Source organism: Saccostrea echinata, unplaced genomic scaffold (assembly GCF_033153115.1).
Source record: "Saccostrea echinata isolate AGI-Se365-2 ecotype Australia unplaced genomic scaffold, CSIRO_AGI_Sech_v1 ptg000061l, whole genome shotgun sequence".
Classification (NCBI taxonomy): Eukaryota; Metazoa; Mollusca; class Bivalvia; order Ostreida; family Ostreidae; genus Saccostrea; species Saccostrea echinata.
The window spans coordinates 102,667-125,307 of record NW_026889810.1 but is presented as its reverse complement, the minus strand read 5'-3'; the positions used below and the strand labels follow the sequence as shown (position 1 = coordinate 125,307).

General features: G+C 34.3%; 1 long non-coding RNA gene across 2 annotated transcripts; it reads right to left on the bottom strand.

Moving 5' to 3' along the window:
* Positions 1-15,941: 15,941 nt before the first annotated feature.
* LOC133175192 (uncharacterized) lies at positions 15,942-22,120 on the bottom strand. Of its 2 annotated transcripts, XR_009719241.1 has the most exons (6): positions 22,036-22,120; positions 21,357-21,453; positions 20,999-21,133; positions 19,581-20,078; positions 19,313-19,490; positions 15,942-16,027 (listed from the first exon to the last, which is right to left on the bottom strand). It is a non-coding gene; the product is annotated as an uncharacterized LOC133175192 (long non-coding RNA). The 2 variants fall into 2 exon arrangements; XR_009719242.1 differs by lacking the exons at positions 15,942-16,027; positions 19,313-19,490; positions 19,581-20,078 and adding an exon at positions 20,643-20,715.
* Positions 22,121-22,641: the final 521 nt, after the last annotated feature.

The window sequence follows — 22,641 nt, the reverse complement described above, 5'->3', positions numbered from 1 at the left end:
ATACTAATTCTTAGGCCATTGTTTACACATTGAATTGTCAACAGATTTTTCCATTTTCTCAACCCCAACAAGGAGCACAAGGCAGTGTGACCGGTCGACAGGGAACCCTAGCAATAAAGTACGTTAGTTCATTATAGTTTAGTATAGTTTACAATAGTATCAAAGTTTTTACAATAGTAAATCGAGGTTTTTACTGTGGTAAAGAGTATTTTTACTATGGATTTCAGAATGTTATATTGTAAGTTCTTTAATTCATACAGACGCATTTTTGGTATTAAATGGAAATATAATATGTATATTAACATATTATTTCCATATTTTACACTATTGGTGCTAAATTTAAGACATTTTAAACTTTGAAATCAGAAAAGTTCTTAGGTAAAGTCTCATAGTAAAGCAAAGTATCGAAGTACTACTATAGTTATCTAAGTGAACTATAGTAAATTTTTGTTAGGGAATGCTTACTCCTCCATGGCACCTGATCCCACCTGTTATGGTTTTTAGAGAACCATGTTAATCTACTCCCCATTGGTTTTGTTATATTAGGCTTTTGAGCTTGATTACAGTTCGTTATCTCCAAAGCCTTTCAAAAACCGATTATATAAACTAAATTATCCGCCGAAACATGGCTGAAATATGCCGACTCGGCGTTAAACAATAAACATTCAACCAATAATTCAAATTTCATGTCATATGTCAAGTTTAGATGAGATCATATAAGCTGAGGTCCCATTTCGCAGTAGGTATTTACACGAAAAACATCCCTCATTTCTCAGTGGCCATAAGCACCCAGTACATATCTTTTAAAATTTGTAGCCTTCCACCGGGAATAAGTGCCGTCCCAATGTTAGTGAAAAATTCTTCAATGGACGTAGAGCAAGCATACAAAGTGATTTCTTATCTTTTCCATCAACGACATGCTCAAAAATACCACAGTTAAATACATATGATACCATTTTGAACTATATCATAACATTGTCAAAAATATTAATTTCCACTATAATGATAGTTTATCATTATAAAGTATCATTGTCATAAGTATACTTATGTGAAAAATATACCATATTCAAACATTATACGATGTTCAGACATATCATACCATTATCAACAAGAAGTCTGTGCGCGAATGCTCACTAGTGATACCTTCTCTCTGATGCGAATAAACCCTACCATGTTGACATCGAATTCAAACAAAAATGAATCCACCATATGGTGCTAAAAATTCAAGCACTTGCGATTACTAGATGCTGAGAAAAGTGCAATGGAAATTAGGTAGGGACAGACGCACGGCTAAACAAGAAGTTGACATCGAATTCGTTTACATATGGCATGTCTACACAAAGAGTGTGCTAAAATTTCAAGCATCTCAGATGCTGAGAATTTGTTTCAGACAGACGCAAGGATAAACAGGAAGTTGACATCGGATTTTTACAAAAAATCAATCCAACCATATGACATGCTTTAACAAGGAAAGTGCTAAAATCTCAAGGACCTGCAACGCGTAGTTGCCGAGAAATTGGTACGGACAGATACACAGAGGAACCTAGAAATAACCAAAAAAAATATAAAATATAAAGTTTTGGTATTTAAAAAGTCAGGAAATTGTTTTCACCGTGAATTTAACGTTAATACAGGTGTTTGAAACATTTTATTTTTTAAATTAATGCATGCTATTGAATTGTGTTTCAGTGTTTGCATTATTCTTTAAAAGAAAGTGTCATAACAGTTAGTTATTCAGAGCTACGTACTGAACTGGAACTTTTTTTGGAAAAGGATAATACTACGCGAAAAAAAGAACATTAAATGCTATATTTTACCGCCTTAAAAAAAAAACAAATTAATTATTCAAATCTCAGGAAATAAAACTATACTACCATCCCTCCTTCACAGAAACAATGTGAACAACAATGAATTATTCGTTGATTTCTTTTTAAATTAATTTTTATTTGATAAAAAAAAATTATTAAAAAAATACATTTATTTAAACAATAAAAGAAAATATCAGGAATTGTGTCATATTGATTATTTTTTGTATGTGTGTCTACATCTATGTTTGAGAAATAGGAACAGCATTGCATGCCTGGCCGATTTCTTAAAAGCCATACATTATGTATAAAAGGCATCAACAATTGAGATCTCGATCGCCTTTGGCATGGTTGGCTGAAAGTCCATGCGTGTTATATGGGTATCAGTGTTACACATTACTAACCAGGCTGCTCAACAAGGACAATAATTTGGATTTTAATGCAAATATCCTTTTTGTAATGATTATGGTATAAATTTTGGATTGTTTAAATTTTGAACACAATCTGGGTAATTCACACGCGAGATTTACATGTAAGCGCATATAGATTAAAACACTTATAACTAGCAAATTGTTTCCTTTTACATAAAGATTCTAACGATTAATTAAATCGGCATTATTCAGTGAAAATAATCACGACAAGAATATACTATTCGGCAAAAATGAATGAACAATTTTTCACAAGCTTCTACACCAGTGAAAATTGCATTCAGAGTAATATGGGAATCAGTCTTGCTTTATAATCGCAAGATCTATTTTTACATTTTGGGGGGGACTCATTCTGGCAGAAAAATAAGCCATTCAATTTTATTTTTCCATTAAAAAATAAACGAAAATCAATATCAATCACAGGAAATAAACAAAACGATTTCATTTGGTGTAAAATTAATATACCACATGATTGTGATAAATTTTTAAGGCTATTATTAAGCATGAACTCCTTTTTCCTTCACTACCTATAATAACCTAATACGTAAACATAGATAGTGGCTGTTCCTTCCCGGAACAAGAAGTGAAAGTCACTTCGGATGAGACCTTAAAAACCGAGGGCCCGTGTCACAGTAGGCATTGGCACGATAGAGATCCCTCACTAATCATTGGCCCTGAGTGCCGAGTATATGTCGAAATTTGAAGCCCTTCACCGGCGTACGGTGACGTCTCTATATGAGTGAAAAATTCTCGAATGGGACCTTAAACAACGTCAAATCAATCAATCTTATTCCTTCAGTAATTTTTTCTTCATTGATATATTTGTACTGTGATTTTGTTAATAATTCAGAAATAACTGTCATATAAGAATTGTGAATATTTGTTGTTATAATTACATCTAATTAAGGTCACTTTTTCTATTCAGAAAAGTTCAACATTAATTTCAACTTCCTTTTTAATGGTGACATTGTTTATTGATTATCTCAATTCTATGTAAGATCCACCCATAAAATTAATTAATCCAACCCGCTTGGACTGCTTCCTGGGACCGCTGGAACTGCATTCTAGGACAGCTGTTGGGCTGCTCTAGCAGCCCCAGAAAGCAGTTCCTGGGACTGCTTTCTGTCAGGTAAGGTCTGATTGGTACTTTATATTAGAATCGTAATTTTTTTGTGTTTAAATTTTGTTTTGCGTTGTTATTTAATTTTACTTTGTTTTTACATTATACACTTATTTCATGACTACGAGGGGAACAGTCAAACTGTTGTCCCGAGGTAATGGGGAAGACCTGGGAAACTGTTGCCCGAGGCCGAAGGCCGAGGGCAACAGTTTTCCAGGTCTTCACCATTATCGAGGGACAACAGTTTGACTGTTCCCGAGTTGTCATGAAATAAGTGTTTTATTACCTAACCTACTATATAATTTCTTAAAGTAATGATATCGACATAATAATCAATGGCTTTTAAAATACATTGACAAAAGTTTGTATTATTTTTTAAAACCAAACTAAACAAGTTGAATATTAATCAAATATTCACACCGAATGGTGTAATATCAGAAAAATTAATGGGTGTGATATTATCATGCACTTATAAATGAAAAAAAAACATGTAGCAAACAACATAATGATGTCTTAAAAATTTGAATATTGCACGTTTATGGCAAAGATCTATACTGAATGAAAGGGGCCTACATTTTTCCCAAACTACCCTCAGAAAAGGTGTTCATGGCCTCTTCTTTGAAATGATATTAAATTGAATATATATTTAAATTGGTATCAGGTTTACTTTTCAGATGATAATTTCAAATTGAATAAAAATGCTTCAATTTATATATAATTCAATATTATAGCTGTAAAGTACAGGAAATTAACTATGACGTCATAATGGAACAGTTCAGCCATGCAACAGTTCATTCTGTGACCGGGTAAACAGTTTTGACTGTTTCATGATTTGCAAAAACATTAAAAAGAATCAGGAAACAGTATACACTTATTTCATGACTACGAGGGGAACAGTCAAACTGTTGTCCCGAGGTAATGGGGAAGACCTGGGAAACTGTTGCCCGAGGCCGAAGGCCGAGGGCAACAGTTTCCCAGGTCTTCCCCATTATCGAGGGACAACAGTTTGACTGTTTCCCGAGTTGTCATGAAATAAGTGTTTTATTACCTAACCTACTATATTTCTTAAAGTAATGATATCGACATAATAATCAATGGCTTTTAAAATACATTGACAAAAGTTTGTATTATTTTGCCTCTTCTTTGAAATGATATTAAATTGAATATATATTTAAATTGGTATCAGGTTTACTTTTCAGATGATAATTTCTCAAATTGAATAAAAACAGCTATAATATTGAAAATGAAAATCAGAACTTATTTTTGTATTTATTTTTTTTTATTTTCATTTATCTTTTATCCTAGCGTCGAACTACAAAAATTGTTTCTGGTCTTGACTATATGAATTATATCTAGATGCTATTAATTTTATTTGAACTAACGGACGCTTATCTTCTTTTTTTTTTAATTATCCATAAAATATAAGACTTTTTTGAAATTTCTTTAGGTACGTCCTACCTAACAACCATGGTTTAATAATATTGCCACTTGTTGAACGTAACTTTTGACGACTGAATATTGCATGGGATGAAGTTGTACAACCATTCATCAAAAATTAGTCAATTTTTCCCTAACGCCTTCTACATCTGTAGGTAAATAAAAAACACACTAACCTGTAATGATGTGCACACACCCAATCCCAATCCCCCCAAAATATATAAATATATATATTTAAATATATAATATAGCGAGTTCAGAACTCACAACAAATGGAAAATAATGTTTGGGGTTTTTTTGTACAGTTTTGAATAAGCACATTTCTGTCTGTATTTATTTTTTAAACTAATGTATCAATCTAAATGTTATGTTTACTACCCCATTAACAGATGCCCACCTTTCCGGAAACACTAGTTAATGAAAGTTCATTTAGCCTAAACATGTCCACGTAGAAGGAGGGGGGGGGGGATAAATTGTCTGATAATGTCAAAGCGATTTTTAAAATTCTATTTGGTATGCAGGTGCCGCATCTCGGGTCATTGCATTTTGTGGCGAAAAGTTCCTTTCTTTGAAATCGGATGTACAAAGAATTTTCTTCAAGTTTTTAGCCTGGCGTTTGCTGTTTATAAATTAGATATTTCAGTAAATTGCTTTTGTGTTTTGCTTTTTGATATCATTGACAGCTGCTTTTTTCAATAAAAATGCAACTCGTAGATTTACTGACCTTGTCATTGTTCATTTGCAAAATTATTTTGTTAAAAAATATTCTGATTGTACACACAGGTACTCTGAAGTTGACATTAAAAAGATGCTTGAGTTTCTGATTGACAATATCTATGTGGTTTTCGGAGACCTGGTCTTCCAAAAATCTATTGGAATTCCCATGGGTACGAATTGCGCCCCGTTATTAGCAGACCTTTTTTGTGTTCATATGAAGCAGAATTTGTCCAAAATCTTATACGTGATAAGAAGAAAACAATTGCTGTGTCCTTCAACTCGACATTTAGATATATCGACGACGTTTTGTCAATTAACAATTGTTATTTCCATTCTTATGTCGATACGATATATCCCGGTGAGCTTGAGATAAAAGATACTACAGAGTCTGACACATCTGTTTCATATTAGGATATTTTACTTGAAAAAGACGTTAATGGAAATCTAACAACCAAGCTTTATGATAAACGTGATGACTCTTCAATCGTCAACTTCCCTTACTTATGCAGCAATATATCTTCATCACCTGCATACACCTGGGTTTATATCTCTCGGATGATTCGATACACAAGAGCATGCTCTACGTATGTGAAATAATGGAGATAACGAACAGTATTCAAGCTCAGAAGTCCATTATACAATACAAAATAGGAGCAGAGCAAAAACGGGCCTCCAAACATCAGAGGTGGCATCAGGTGCCGTGGAGGAGTGAGCATCCCCTGCCGACCGGTAACACCCGCCGTGTGCTCCTTGTCATGATCAGGAAATAACGGAAAAATCCGTCGACAATTCAGTGTGTAAATAATGGCCTAATAATTAGTATGAAAACGTCAGTCAGCATTTGACTCAATGATAAATTGTATTTGTTGACAAGGTCATTGTATCGACCACAGAACTTGCGAAATGATGACTTTAAACGAGACAGCTGATATTCTTGTTTCATCAACTTATTTGTCAATAATTTACCTAGTTTTAGAAATTGTACATTCTTAGAGCATGCTCTTGCGTATCGAATCAACTGAGAGATATATACCCCGTATGCAGGTGATGAAGGCATATTGCTGCATAAGTAAGGGAAGCTGACGATTGAAAAGTTAAAGTCATCACGTTTATCATAAAGCTTGGTTGTTAGATTACCATTAACGTCTTTTTCAAGTAAAATATCCAAATATGAAACAGATGTGTCAGACTCTGTGGTATCTTTTATCTCAAGTTCACCAGGATATATCGCATCGACATAAGAATGAAAATAGGCATTGTTAATTGACAATATGTACAATTTCTAAAACGAGGTAAATTATTGACAAACAAGTTGCTGAAACAAGAATATCAACAGTACGTGTCTTTTAAAGTCATCATTTCGTAAGTTCTATGGTCGATACAATGACCTTGTCAGCAAATACAATTTATCATTGAGTCAATTTCTGACTGACGTTTTTCATACTAATTGTTAGGCCATTATTTACACACTGAATTGTCGACGGATTTTTCCATTATTTCTCGATCATGACAAGGAGCACACGGCGGGTGTGACCGGTCGGCAGGGGATGCTCACTACGCCATGGCACCTGATCCCACCTCTGATATTTTATATATTGGAGTTCCGTGATTGCTCTGCACCTATTTTGTAATGTTTAATGGACTTTTGAGCTTGAATACTGTTCGTTATCTCCAGATATTTCATCCACCTCAAGTATCCTGTTTAATTGCTTCACCACTGGTGTTAAGTTTTTATTTCGTGGATTATGGATACAGACAAAAGGGATTATTTGTTTTTCTTCCTGTTTGTCAAGTGCCGTAAGTAATCGTGCTTTGTCATATGTTTTGCCCTTTTTTACTATCATCCACTAGTATTTACGTTTTACAAGAAAAGTTTTTAACTCTTCTAGGCGTATATTCCGTGTATTTTCTTCGTTTATCATCTTGCAAACTCTTCTCGACAAGTTGTAGGGCATCGCTCTCTTGGTATGGTTTGGATGACATAAATTTAAAAACTGATGTGTATCTGTGGCTTTGTAATAAATTATAAAAAATATAATTAACAGAAATCTTTTCCAGTTTGTTAACTTGAAAATATTTCTCGACGACTGCTTAATTATATGGCACGACGAAATGGATAAATTAACCCAATTTCACAGAATACTGAATGCGTTAAACACCAATATTCAATTCATTGTAGAGACAAATAACGAAGAATTACTATTTCATGTGTTGGTGAATAAACAGAACACCAGGATACTCACAGATATTTATTATAAAGCTTTACTGTGTTAATTTCTTCGTGTTTTCATTTTAATTATACTGCAAAACCGACCACTGTGGATCTATGGACTTCTGATATATAGATTATATAAAAACAAATATTGCAATTCCACAAGAAATATTTGTATTCTATCCAACGCCTTGTGAGTAAATTAAAGCAGATTCCGAAGAATAAACACGTCGCTAAATATCTTTAAAGTAATATGAAGATAAAGAAACACTATCAAGCTAAAAAGTACATGGGAACAATACCAATAGGGAGAAGATTTATGACTTGTAAAATAAACAGAAGTGCTAAATCAAATAAAATCATTTTCTACTAGATATTGTACAAGTTTATATAATACATTTACGGTGTTCAAAAAAAGTAAACAAAATATGTATTTGATGCTCACATATTTCAAGTATATTTTAATATTACATCGTAGTGGTTATTTTTCCTTTAGAAAGCAATACTCTCAATGAGAATATGTCTGAAGCACAATGAAAAGTTTGGAACAATAAAAAAAAAAAAGACCAAAGGGGACTTAATTGTTTCTATCCAAATCATCAAGGTAATATGATGGATTGTATGTTGATTTACGTCCCATTGGAGAATTCTTCACTCACTTTTCTAATTTAAAGATATCACCATATATCGATAGAGGGCTTCAAATTCGGATCTATATTCGACACCCATGACCATATAGCAGTGTGGGTTCCTTGTCTTGTCATTTGTTGCCCGCGTGGCGCAGTGGTTAGAGCCTTGGCGTAAGGAGTTGATCCTTAGGTCGCAGATTCGAATCCCACTGTGGGACGTGGAGACCGGTCCTTCGGATGAGACCGTATAAACCGAAGTCCCGTGTCGCAGTAGGTGCTGGCACGAAAAAGATCCCTCACTGCTCAATGGCTCTGAGTGCCGACAAGTGGTGGCGCCTCCATATGAGTGAAATTTTTCGAGAGGGACGTTAAACAACATACAATCAATCAATCGTCTCAACGCCTACCATGACACAGGGCCTCGTTTCTAGGTCTAGGTCACGTTTCTGAGTCACTCAGGTGACCTATTGCTATCTGTTTTTTTCCGTCGTGCGTTAACTTCTGAACATTTTCAACTTCTTCTCCAAAACTGCATAACCAATTTCAACCAATTTTGGCATATAGCATTTATGGGTATAGCATCTATGGGTGAAGGGGAACAAAAATTGTGAAATTCATGGTCCCTGCCCCCCCCCCCCCCCTTTGGCCCGATGGGTAGGGCTAAAACCACCAAAATTGATGCAATCTTTAAAAATTTTCTCCTTTACTCCTGGACACCAAGCAGTCAAACTGTTGACGTAATTGTAATAAGCATTGGGCCCTCTACCAAATTTGTGAAATTCATGGCCCCAGGGTCAGGGGTTCTGGTGCTAGTGCGGGGCTATATAGATCATATAGTGAAAATGCATTATTTCTTTGAAAATCTTCTTCTCTTCTCCAGGGTATTATTTAATCAAACTAGGTGCATGGTGTAGTGTATTGGCTTATTTCATGTATTCAAAGAAAGATAACTCTATGATCTATCATTTACTGTCTTATACGTCATGTTGTGTAATACGTCATTAGTATTGTTGTAGTTGAATAAATTGTGAACCCTAACTGCCTAAGCACGTGTTTATAGCTGGGACAATGTATGGATCGGTATCCGGGGTTAATTGTAATAAACCACAGGGATACGACACATGGTTATGATTATCAATGATGCCTCTTCCAAAATTGTGAATTTCATGACCCCTGGGTCAGGGTTCTGGTGTTAGGGTGGGGCTCTATTGATAATAGAGTGAAAATTAAATGCATTAATTCATTGAAAATCTTCTTCTCTGCTCCTGGGTATTGTTAAACAAACTAAGTGCATGGTTATGATCATCAGTGATGCCTTTTCTAAAATTGTGAATTTCATGGCCCCTGGATCAGGGGTTCTGGTGTTAGGGTGGGGCTCTATTGATTATATAGTGAAAATGATTTAATTCTTTGAAAATCTTCTTCTGTACTCATGGGTATTATTACAACAAACTAAGTGCATAGTTATGATAATCAATGATGCCTTTTCTAAAATTGTGAATTTCATAGCCCCTGGGTCAGGTTTCTGGTGTTAGGGCGGTGCTCTATTGGTCATATAGTGAAAATGCATTTATTTTTTGAAGATCTTCTTCTCTGCTCCTGAGTATTATTCAAACAAATTAAGCGCATGGTTATGATGCACAAAGACACCTTTTACAAAATTATGCAAAATTCCTGTACCCTGGGTCAGGGGCTGTGGTGTTAGGATTGGGCTCTATTGATTATAAAGGGAAAATGCTTTAATTCTTCGAAAATCTTTTTCTCTACTACTTGGTGTTACTTAAACAATCTAAGTGCATGGTTATGATGCACAAAGATGCTTCGTACAGAATTGTGAATTTCATGGCCCTGGGTCAGGGGTTCTGGTGTTAGGGCGGGGCTCTATTGATTATATAGTAAAAATGCATTGATTCTTTGAAAATCTTCTTCTCTGCTACTGGGTATTATTTAAACAAACTAAGTGCATAGTTATGATGCATGAGGACGCCTTTTACAAAATTGTGAATATCATGGCCCCTGGCTCAGGGGCTGTGGTGTTAGGGCGGGCCTGTATTGATAATATAGTGAAAATGCATTAATTCTTTGAAAATCTTCTTCTCTGCTCCTGAGTATTATTCAAACAAACTAAGTTCAAGATTATGATAAGCAATGATGCCTTTTCAAATATTGTGAAATTCATGGTCCCAGGGTTGGGGAGGGGGAGGGGGGCTCTATTGATAAAATAGTGAAAAAGCATAATTTCTTCGATAAAATATTGAAAATGCATTATTTCTGTTAAATAATCCTGTCTGTCCCTTATTGTTGAGCAAATAAACAAAGTGCATAGTTATGATGAACAATTGTGCTACTTACAATTTTTTTTAAAAACTTGTCCCAGTTTTTGGTTGTTTTTTTTTGGGGGGGGGGGGAGGGGGGGCTTTATTGATAATATAATGAAACTGTGTTATTTCTTTGAAAATCTTCAACTAAGTGCATAGATATGATGTTGATGAAGGTACCTCTACCATGTTTGTGAATTTCATGACTTTTGGACATGGGTTTTAGTGTTAGAATAGGGCTGTATTGATTCTGTAGTGAAAATGCATTATTTCTTTGAAAATCATCTCTGCTCCTCTGCAAATCAAAGGCAAACAGAATAAAAGTTTTAATAAGCAAGGATATTTTTACCAGATTTTTTAACACCAGCACCATTTTGTTAAGTGTTCTGGTCCTGGCCAGCGCAAAATTAGTTTGTATTTTATTGAGAGAAGTTATTCCCCTTTGCCATTCACTTTTGATAATTAATCACTGTAAATAATGTACATGTATTTAAAAGTCAATAGACTAAGAGAATTATGCAAAAATGAAATTGTTTAAAACAAAAATACTTTGATAGTTTTAATGATCAGGTAGACTTGTTTTTTTTTGTTTTTTTTTTTTTGTTTGTATGTTCTTTAACGTCCCTCTCGAGAATTTTTCACTCATATGGAGACGCCACCACTTGCCGTTGGAGAGCTGCAAATTTTGTCCTATACTCGGTACTTACGGCCATTGTTCAGTGAGGGATCTTTTTTGTGCCAACACCTTCTGCGACACGGGATCTCGGTTTATACGGTCTCATCCGAAGGACCGGTCTCCACGTCCCACAGTGGGATTCGAACCCGAGACGTAAGGATCAACTCCTTACTTCGCGACTCTAGAGCAGACGCTTTAACCACTTCGTCACGCAGGCGACCTGGTAGAGTTGTAAATAATAAATAAATCAAAATGAAACAAAAATAACTTATTTAATGTTCTTCAAAGACCAAAAGAGGCCAATGTGAGAGGTCACAATATGGTGTTAAAAGTAGTATGGAAGAACTAATACTAGTTTGTTAATTGTCTGCATTGCGATAGTGATAAATGGGGATAGCTTAGAATTTGATTTATGAGTTGTTACTGAATACTAGACTAATTATTTCATTGATCCTGATCATCCTATTTCTCTTGCTTTTGGGCAACAAAGCTTCATCTATCATTTTATTTTATGAATCCTCTAAATTGTTGTATTATACTCAGGTGACCGTTAAGGCCCTTGGGCCTCTTGTTTAATGTTTCATTCGAAAGACCATTGAATTTCACTTTTAATGCCCGGTGCTTATATCTACGTCTTCGGTTTGACGCGAACGACAATCGAACCAGCGTCAGGTCAAGGGTCAAATCACCACTATGTTGTGTTCAACGAACAGGCGAAAATGTTTAAAATGAGTGTTTTATGCGAGATTTGGAGACTGCAAAGATGTGGGATTCCTCTTCAACATCCTTATATATCCTAGGGATCATCACAATGTAAAGAGTACAAGGAAGGTCTGTGTTTTTGATCTATCGTTTTTTTCTCAACACAAAGAACAAAGGAATCTGACCTCCATATTGAATCCCTATGGCTAACTCACTCGCTGGTTAAAGAACTCAGCAGTCAGTAATATCTGTCATCTAGTTTGAATTCACCTATATCATTTAAAAATTTTCCTACAAACTGTGTTTCTGTTCATTTTATGTTTTAAAAATTACAAAATGCCTAGACCGGGCAAAAAACAAACGTGGAGGTTTGGGAAAGACTCAAAGTGCAAAACTTTTTTCTAAAAGAGAACGGGAAAACAGTAGTGAATTTGAAGACTTTGATTAAGACTCTAATGCAAAAGTAGTGGGTGCTTTAAATAAACCAGAAATTATGTCCAAATTTGTAGAATGTATCTGTTCTTCTAAAGTGTTACTAAATCACTTGTCACTCATCTTCTCCTAAGTTTGCAAGAAATATTAAAAAGTATTCTTGAGCCTCTTAGAAAATCTATCGATAATCTTACTGACCAACTGAGAAAATCACAGCAGAGATGTTCTGAACTAGAGTTAAAGAATGATGACTTAGAACAATACACACGTACACAAAATTTATTAAATCTGGAATCATTGAAAATGAGGGTGAGAACACAGATGCCCTGGTAAATCGGATTGTAAAAGAGACAATGAATCTGAACCTAAATGTGCAAGACATTGACCAGAACCACAGCGTCGGAAGACTTAATACAAAACCAAACCGTGACATTATTGTCAGATTTACATCATGGAAGGGAAGACACAATATCATAAAAGATGGAAAGCAGTACATGAGTATAATCAATTGCATAAACATCTTTCTATGTGTTTGAAGACCTGACCAAAACCTGTTCCTCGATTTCATACCATGCAAGACAAAAAAAAAAAACAAACAAACAAAACAAAAAGCAAAGAAAAAGAACTAGAAAAAGACTCTATTGGTAACCTAACAACAAAGCTTTATGATATCTATGTGGTTTTTGGAGACCAGGTCTTCCAACAATCTGTTGGAATTCTCATGAGTACCAATTGCGCCCCGTTATTAGCAGACCTATTTTTGTATTCATGTGAAGCAGAATTTGTTCAAAATCTTTTATGTGAAAGGAAGAGAACACTTGTTTTGGCCTTCAACTCGACATTTAGATATATCGACGACGTATTGTCAATTAACAATGGTTATTTCCATTCTTATGTCGATACGATATATCCCGGTGAGCTTGAGATAAAAGATACCACAGAGTCTGACACATCTGCTTCATATTAGGATATTTTATTGGAAAAAGACGTTATTGGAAATCTAACAACCAAGCTTTATGATAAACGTGATGGCTTTAACTTTTCAAACGGCAACTTTCCTTACTTATGCAGCAATATACGCTTATCACCTGCATACGGGATTTATATATCTCAGTTGATTCGATACGCCAGAGCATGTTCTACGTATGAAAAATTTCTAAAACGAGGTAAGTTATGGACAAACAAGTTGATGAAACAAGAATATCAGCAGTCTCATTTAATGGCATCACTTCGTAAGTTCTATGGTCGATACAATGACCTTGTCAGCAAATGCAATCTTTCATTAAGTCAAATGCTGACTGACTTTCTTCATACTAATTGTTAGGGCATTATTTACACACTGAATTGTCGACGGATTTTTCCGTTATTTCCCGATCAACGATCATGACAAGGAGCAAACGGCGTTGTTCTGTAAATGGTATGTCCAAGCGGCGCAACCTCAAAAATGACGTTTTTTCTACCTGAGTGCAACTGAGAAAAACTCTTTTGATATGAGCATTTGTCGTCAAAAAATCCGGTTAATCCAGGCATGTGATAATCCAGGCATGTGGTACAACACAATTGTTCCGTAAAAGCAATTTTTACCCCATTCTGTAAATTCTATGAAATTTTATCGTAAATCTATATGGAGTGTACAAACAATTAAGGGCTCAAAAATGACGTCAAAAAGGGGGAGAGGTTTCTGTTTCCAACATTCTTTAAAGTTTCGCACCTGGAAAAACTGGTATAGATCTAGGGAATGTTTAAACGGGCTACAGAAAAATAAAACACATCCAGAGTACTCGTTTTAAAAAGCCAAAAAGATTCAGAGAGGTAAAAGATGCACAGTTAAAGTCAATTTGTAGTGAGGGTGTCAAAAATCAGTCACGTCGAAAAGTGACATAGATCATGTTTGGTAGAAAATGAACTCCATCAAGCTAAGTATTCTGGTATAATCAAGTGAGGATCTTTCCTTATGTATAGATACTTTACAATATTATATGCATTGAAAGCAGCATCGTCGCAAGCCATGTCCATTCTATTTCCACAAACCCGTGGCTGTCTCCTACAAATTTCTCTCGTTCTCATGAATATTAATAACATACATTAAACCAATGGAATAACATCTGACGCTTCGAGTCAGAACCAATGAAAATGATCAGTCTATCTTGTATTTGTATGTAACCATAACCACGAGCTGTACATCAACTTCGGTTCGAATTTCCTTTCTTAACGAGTAACGCTATTCAGCGTTCCCACACAACGTCTACATTCGAAACCCTGTATTTTAATGTAAAACCTTGTAAGTATTTTAGAATATACGTTACTCACCTCTGTTCTTCAGGATCTATCGTATTTTTTTTCAATAAATCTGCCACGCATAGCAAACATGATTTCATTATGGGCGCCGCCATTTAAGCGTACCAAAAATTGCTACAGAGTGATTTCATTGGTCAAGGTAAATCTGGCGTCACTTAATAAATATTCAATGATTCAGTCGCGAGAACGAGAGAATTTGGCAGGAGGCAGCCACGGGTTTGTGGAAATAGAACGGACACAAAACCCGTGGCTTGCGACGATGTGAAAGCAGCTGTTCATGACATTGTAAAGTTACATAAACAAGACGGACTTAAGTCCTTACTTAACTCCAGGTAATCACATGAAGATAAGTGTGTAAGGTAGACGGAGTGGACATTGAGAAACAATGACGTTGTCATGAAAATAAACGGCGACAGCGCCGGGTGGTCATACGCCTTTTTTATTTTAGAATAAGTTGGCAAATTATCAACGTATCAAGTTAAAATTTTCAACATTTCTTAAACATTTGTTGATTCATCTTTTTCATAAATTTTGTAAGCACAGACTACATAGTATTAATTTTATCGCATCAGTCCACGAACTTTTTGATAACCCCTCGTATGTAGCATTATACCTTTATCACTTACATATGGGGTTTTTGTCTCCCAGTTGATTCTTTACGCCAGAGCATGATTTACGTATGAACAATTTCTAAAAGGAGACAAGATATTGACAAACAAGTAGATGGAACATAACTGTCAAAAATTGCTCGATCGTACCTTAAACAGAACTTGACCTAGATATTCTTATGGAAAAATTTTATTTCTGTATGTGCAACCTCTGCGTAGAAAATGAAAAGAAACTGTTGGTGGACCGACAAACAGCAGCAAAATAATATGCCCTCCTTTCTTCAAACACGACAAAGGGAGGGGGACATAATAACATGTTTAGAATGCATTTCAAAGCTTCAGGAAGCCTTTACATATCTACGTAGACATAGTATTTGAATTTTTCTACATGTTAGTTATCACTTCTACATTCATCTTTCTCATTGAATGAAATTTGTAAACCTTTACCAAAAGTGGCAATTTTAGCAAATGCTGCAAATAACACTAAGAAGGGAAAATAAAAAAAAATCTTGATGATCATACTTTATTTACTTCAATATAAGTAAAAGATGTTTTGTAATTAATAATGAATTTTCAAGGCAGACTTGCAAGCTAATACAATCATAATCAGGCTGGTCTTTTGGCCCTCGTCTCCACTGTTCTGGTCTGCAATAAAACATAATTATTTAGTAATTACTTAGTAATCAAATAATATGCCTGTCACTTTGAACAAGACTTAAAAAAGACATCTTGTTCAATACTGATCTTAATCTGAAATAATATTTACCGTCTGTTTCTTTTATTCCAAGTAGTAATCGAAATTCAGAGCAAAATGATAGTAACAAAAAGTCCGTAGGAAGCAGTTTAAATTTTAGGAGGGGAGGGGGGGGGATACATGTAACCCAAACTGAAATTCCGTGACTTATAAAACCTTAACCAGAAACTCCTTTTGCAAACAGAAAACAAAAAGGTCAATCAACATTTTCTCTTTTTTTTGTATTGAGTGAAACAACCGGTGCAGTAGTTGTTGTCTTTTTCTGTTGAATATTGTCTTTCAAGTGCTGTGATTCAAGATAGATTATATTTCTTCTTCCTGACCACATCCCCAATGTATTCGTTCTTTATTCAACAGGTCCGTGGTATTCATTCCTTTGCTGAGAACAAGGGCAGGGCTATAGGTTCTGATTTGCACTGATCAAGTACTTGTTTTATACATTTGATTTGGGTGGTTGATCCACTGTAACGAAAATATTGTATTTTATATTTATACACAATTTCTTTATACAAAAATGTATATACTAGCTTATAACTAGTCGGTTGTATTTTTTAAGCTTAAATTAGAAGGACTGACTCCCTAAAATATCAATCTTCTTATAAGTCGGATAAAGAGTTTTGGACCAAAGTTTAATACCCAAAAACCGACTTATAGGCGAGTATATACGGTACCTATGTTTCTGTGTGATAACGCCCGTTCGGCTTAGTGTTTAGAATTTTACATTTATGAGTTTATCCTTACGTCGAACTAATAAGTGTAATAGTTTCATAGAAACATTAATTGAGCTAGTCTAGCTTGAGCTGACCATATCAAATCGGAATAGAAGACTGACATTCTACTTTTAGAAGAAATGTACATACTGTCCAACCCTTTTTTTTTTACAAGTTTGTCAATGCATTTAATTTTTGTCATAATTTAAGGTACTAGATCCACATAATCTTATATGTCTTATTAATTTCAGTTTTAGTTTTTGGGAGGGAGTAAATTGCCCCAAAAGTTAGATTGCTTTATGACATAAATAGTTTACACAAAAAGTGCATATTGTACATCTTAATTTTTATCTTATTGGCGATTCAAAAGTTTGAACTTCTTATGAATATAATAAAAAAATATATGCAAATTATTTACAGTGTAATACATACAAGTACTTGAAATTAGATTTGAATTATCTGCATTCATCATGTTTAGTTTTGAAGGGATGGGGTGCATATTATGAAAATAGTTGCAAAGTTTTGTTTTTATTTTTGAAAAAGCTCCAAAAGTAATGGTTATGCATTACTTTGCTTAAGTAATGGTAATGTAATGCATTACTTTAAGAAACTGACACTGCTTGAAAAAACAGCTTTACAAAACTTTACTTGCAAAGTAAATCTCATTAAAGGTGCTCCAAAAAGCAAGGTCATCTTTGTATTAACTTTACAAAAAATAAAGGTGAAAAGGTAACCTTTACTTAAAAGAAAAGGTAATTAAATTTAACCTTTCACCTTTAATGCTGCATTAAAGTTGATATATATATATATATATATATATATATATATATATATATATATATATATATATATATATATATGAAACTTTTTTTAAATCCTTATCTAAACACTGGCCTTTGTTTAATACAATCGTACTTAAGATTTCAACAAATAGTTTTTGACTTTTAAAATAAATAGGTATCTGATGTGTCTTTTGTGTTACCCCCACCCCGTTTTTGTTAAACTCGATCTTACTAAAAATACACAAATTTTCAAGCGTTATATCAATTTCCAGTTGTATTTAGTGTTAAATTGTCATCTACAAAATATAAAAATTTATACTGTTTTTGTATACTGTAGATGGACAATCAAAAACGTAAAAATGGTATCAGATATCAGAATATAGATATAATAAACTTTAAAATTCCCTATGACTTAACCTTAAACTTATCTGATTTGCTGATATCTGATAGATGGAGAACTCTTTTTTATTTGCTTTTTGTGTAGATGTATTGAAACCTTTTCTGTTATAATTTCTGCTTCATAAATATCTACCAAAAACAGTTACAATTTCTGCTTCATAAATATCTACCAAAAACAGTTACAAACATGAACAGGCAATAAAATGACAAAGAATAAAATTTAAAAAGGTTAAAATACAATAAAATATTATTTATCCTTTATGGTGCATGTACATGTGTTAAAATTTTGCAGTTTAAATGGAACTAAAAATGCCATACTCAGTTATTACTCAAGATCACTGACGAGAAACTACACAACATAAATCAGGCAAAGTACTAGTATTTCCAACTTAAACTATTAAAGGCTATCTAATGAGTATTTATGTACAGGTTAATAATGTTGACATCTTGTAAGCATAATGGTGCAATTTACATATTCACAAAATAAAGAAAAAAAATTGCTTAAACACCTATTAGAATATAGGTTCAGATGTAGTTTTGCAAGATGCATAAGTAAATGCATGTGTCCAGCTTCACGCAGTGAGCCTGTTTGAGCTTGACTTTATACTTTGGACTAAATGTTACGTGTGTTGCGTCTGTGATAGGAGATTATGTTTGCATACGTGTCCATCTTCACATGCCTTGGAAAATATGTAACTGGTTGTGGTAGATGCTTGAGTGTTTGCATATGTGTCCAGCTTCACACATTTTGATGCATGTGCTCGACTTCACATGCCTTGGAAAATATGCAATTGGTTGTGATAGATGCTTGTGTGTTTGCATATGTGTCCAGCTTCACACATTTTCATGTATGTGCTCGACTTCACGCGCCTTGGAAAATATGTAACTGGTGTTGTGGTAGATGCTTGTGTGTTTGCATATGTGTCCAGCTTCACACATTTTCATGCATGTGCTCGACTTCACATGCCTTGGAAAATATGTAATTGGTTGTGATAGATGCTTGTGTGTTTGCATATGTGTCCAGCTTCACACATTTTCATGTATGTGCTCGACTTCACACCCCTTAGTCCGGCAAGGCTGGAGAACAGGGTCAGGACTTGGGTTAGGACTGATCATTGATGTCGAAGTTTTTGGTTAGAAAGCAACAATGGATATTTTGTAAATAGATGTATGCTTCCAGTGTCATTGAACCCTCAAAAATGCTACATCTGGTTTGTTGTGAGAAATAGTTAATTGAGATGTTTACAGTTTATAAATTATAAACCTGTTCTGTTGTTTTGCTTACTTCGTAACAGAGGACTAGAGGAATGGACAACCTTCTGGCTTTCGCAATCTTGAATATCTCCTCCTCTAAGTCACCTCCGTCATCCTCCTCCTCTTCTTCGGAACATAATCGGGATCGTCATCTTTTTCTGCCTCTTCCATTGCTCTTTTAAAGTCTTCATCTTCTTCTTCATCTTCCTCTATTGTTTTTTGTATCAAAGGGATAAAGAATTTTTTTTGTTTAATGATTCAATTTCTATGAGCATTTGTGTATAGAAAACTGTATTTACCCTTTTCTTGATATTAATTTTCCTCCTCGGTTGATAATTCACAACATGGGGAAAGTGTCCACCCATTTTCCTCATCCGTATCCTCATAAGTTGAGGATTGTGAGGGTTGACATCAAAGCGGTCGCTTGCTGGTAACTAAATACAAAATTCACATGGTTCCGTCATTATAAAGAGATATATTAAAATCGAACCGTATCAGAATGAAGAATTATGTAAGCATATGTTACCTGGAAGTCTGGGTTGTAAGACACTTTTTCAAAAAAATGTATCCAATTCCTCCTGGCTTAGATCAGCCTCTGATCTAATCACCTCTTATAAAGGATGCATCATTGCATATATTTAATACGTCTCACTTAGTGCTTTGCAAATTATTATAGTTTTTAATTAACATTTGACTTATATTATTCAATAAAAAATGCATTTAAAATGTATGTTACCTACTTCTCCATCTCCTTTACCACTCCTTATTGTTGCCATAATTTACTTCCGTAGTTCTTTCTGTAAGGATTAACCAGTTTTAAAATATGTAACTGGTGTTGTGGTAGATGTTTGTGTGTTTGCATATGTGTCCAGCTTCACACATTTTCATGCATGTGCTCGACTTCACATGCCTTGGAAAATATGTAATTGGTTGTGATAGATGCTTGTGTGTTTGCATATGTGTCCAGCTTAACACATTTTCTTTTATGTGCTCGACTTCAAACGCCCTGGAAAATATGTAACTGTGGTTGTGGTAAATGCTGGAGTGTATACATACGTGTCATGCTTCGCACAGAGAGAAAAGTTTTGTGTGCTCTTTTCTAGAAGATAATGATAATTTAAATATACTCCGAATACATCCTCTAAAGAAATGTATAATCATAATGAGTTACATACTAAGTTCCTCAGTGCACAATATACACAATTTTACTGAAAATTAAACTTGTGCAAAAACTCTCTTGCTGAATAACTTTCATCATTATAAATGCTTGAATGTTCATCTATATATTTTCAGATGTTTTCTCGTCAATGTATATATTCTTGATCATGATGACATCCATATTTGATTTCCCTCTCTGTCACCTTTTCTTGGTCACCAATTAATTCAACAGTAGGCTGGGTACTCAGATCTCTCAGGTGTTGGACAAAAGGAGTGCTAATAATAAACATAATCTTTGAAATTATAGAGAATAACATCCATTTCTTTTCCAGGTTTGCATTAATTAGTTATCTTTTGAAATTAAAGCACTTCTGCAATAACCTTGAAAACTTGCCAAGATACGTTAAATGTTTGTAGCATGCTTTAACTACTTTAATTTTATTTTTGGAAGTTTAGAATAATAGAAAAACAAGTTCAAATATAAAAATAAAATGTAAAAGATCTTAATAATGAAGATTCATTTACACAATGTGATAACACATTGTAGTTAATTCGTCACCTGACTCTCATAATTTATCTTCATAATGGAGTTGATTCTATGATGATCACTTTCAATCATTTACAAGAACTTCTTCATCTCAAACTATCCATCTACCCAACTGCCACTCACTTAAAGTGTACCGAGACTTCTGACCTGTATAATATCAAAATTCAAGATAAAAATTTTAAAAAATCTCTTCACCACACTGGTCTCTTTAAAAAATGTGAGAAAATAATTTAAATACTTTTCTGAAGATGAAATAATGTAGTGAGTATCTAACAATGTTTAAAAATATTTTGATCCCTGTACAGTGATAATGTATGAAAAAGTCATGTCCCTTGTATTTGAAATAAAATTCCATTCTTAAGGACATTACCCAACATGGAAATAATGCACATTTGTCTCTGGCACAACCAAACCACAAGAGACCTTTCCATACTTCGCACCATGCATTAGCTCTCCACTCTTTGTTTCTACAAAAGATAAATTATGAAAAGGTAATTTTTTGACAGCTAAGTCGGATTAATTATTTTCCAGTCAGTGGTGAACAGAATATTTGATTTCCTTAATAATGAGGGATAGATTATTCATGTTTATCTTATAAATGAACAGTTTGACAACCCCCCAACCCCCCCATCGCCACTACAAAAGGAAAAAATAAACTGACTCAGAAAGTCTTATTTCAGTGAGGTAAAGGGAATAATGGCATCAGACAAGGAAAGATTATTAATCATTTTTTCAGTTGAGATGAGATTATATCTTTTAAACATTTTTTAGGTTAATATATTTTTATCCCCCCCCCCCGCATCAAACAAAAAATAGTCGCCCCTTTATTTAGCTGTCCTAAATCTATAACAAAATTTTTATTGATTTTTTTTCATTTTAATTTATTTATCCTGACACTGATACCACCACTATATAGTGGATGCAACAAATTAAGAGGTGACCCCTCTTCTTCCCTCCCTCCCCTAGATGTTTCGTCTAAATGTTAAACGACTATTGTTCAATATCTTGAGAGAAAACAGTTATACACAACAAAAGCACATTTTCATTACCTTGCAGTTAGTGTCAAGTGACACACGTAAACAACATCCCGCAATCTCTTTGTTTATTCTTGGCGGAATTTTGTTGCCTCGTAGACTGGTTCCCATACATTGCAAATGCCCTGAATAAGTCCTACGCTTATTAGTTTTGTTTATAAGAGGTAATATCAGTAATTTGTCCCGTTCATTTGACAACCTTTACTTTAAAATACTGAAATATATTTTATCATATATACGGATGTTTTCCACCTCAGTATTGTGTAATCCTCTTCATCAAAGTCTTCTCGAATACAAAACGAACGATCTACTTTTAACAGTAACCCAACTATGGCACTGTCACTGTGTATTCGAATGAATAGCCAATCATTTCAAATCAAGTTGAGCGGGTCTCATCGGTATTTTCTGGTATTTTTGACGAAAATATGCAACCAGTGATCAGTTGAATTGATAGCTTTTCATCTACCAGAAAATTTAAGGAGGTTATTGCTTGGAAAACTGTTCGAGCTCCCGGGCTGGCATGCACTGCAGGTTTGTTTACGTTTTCCATCTGTTTTCAGCATACATTGTGAAAAATTGAAACTGATGAAAGTCAGGAAAAACTACGCGAAATATGAGTTT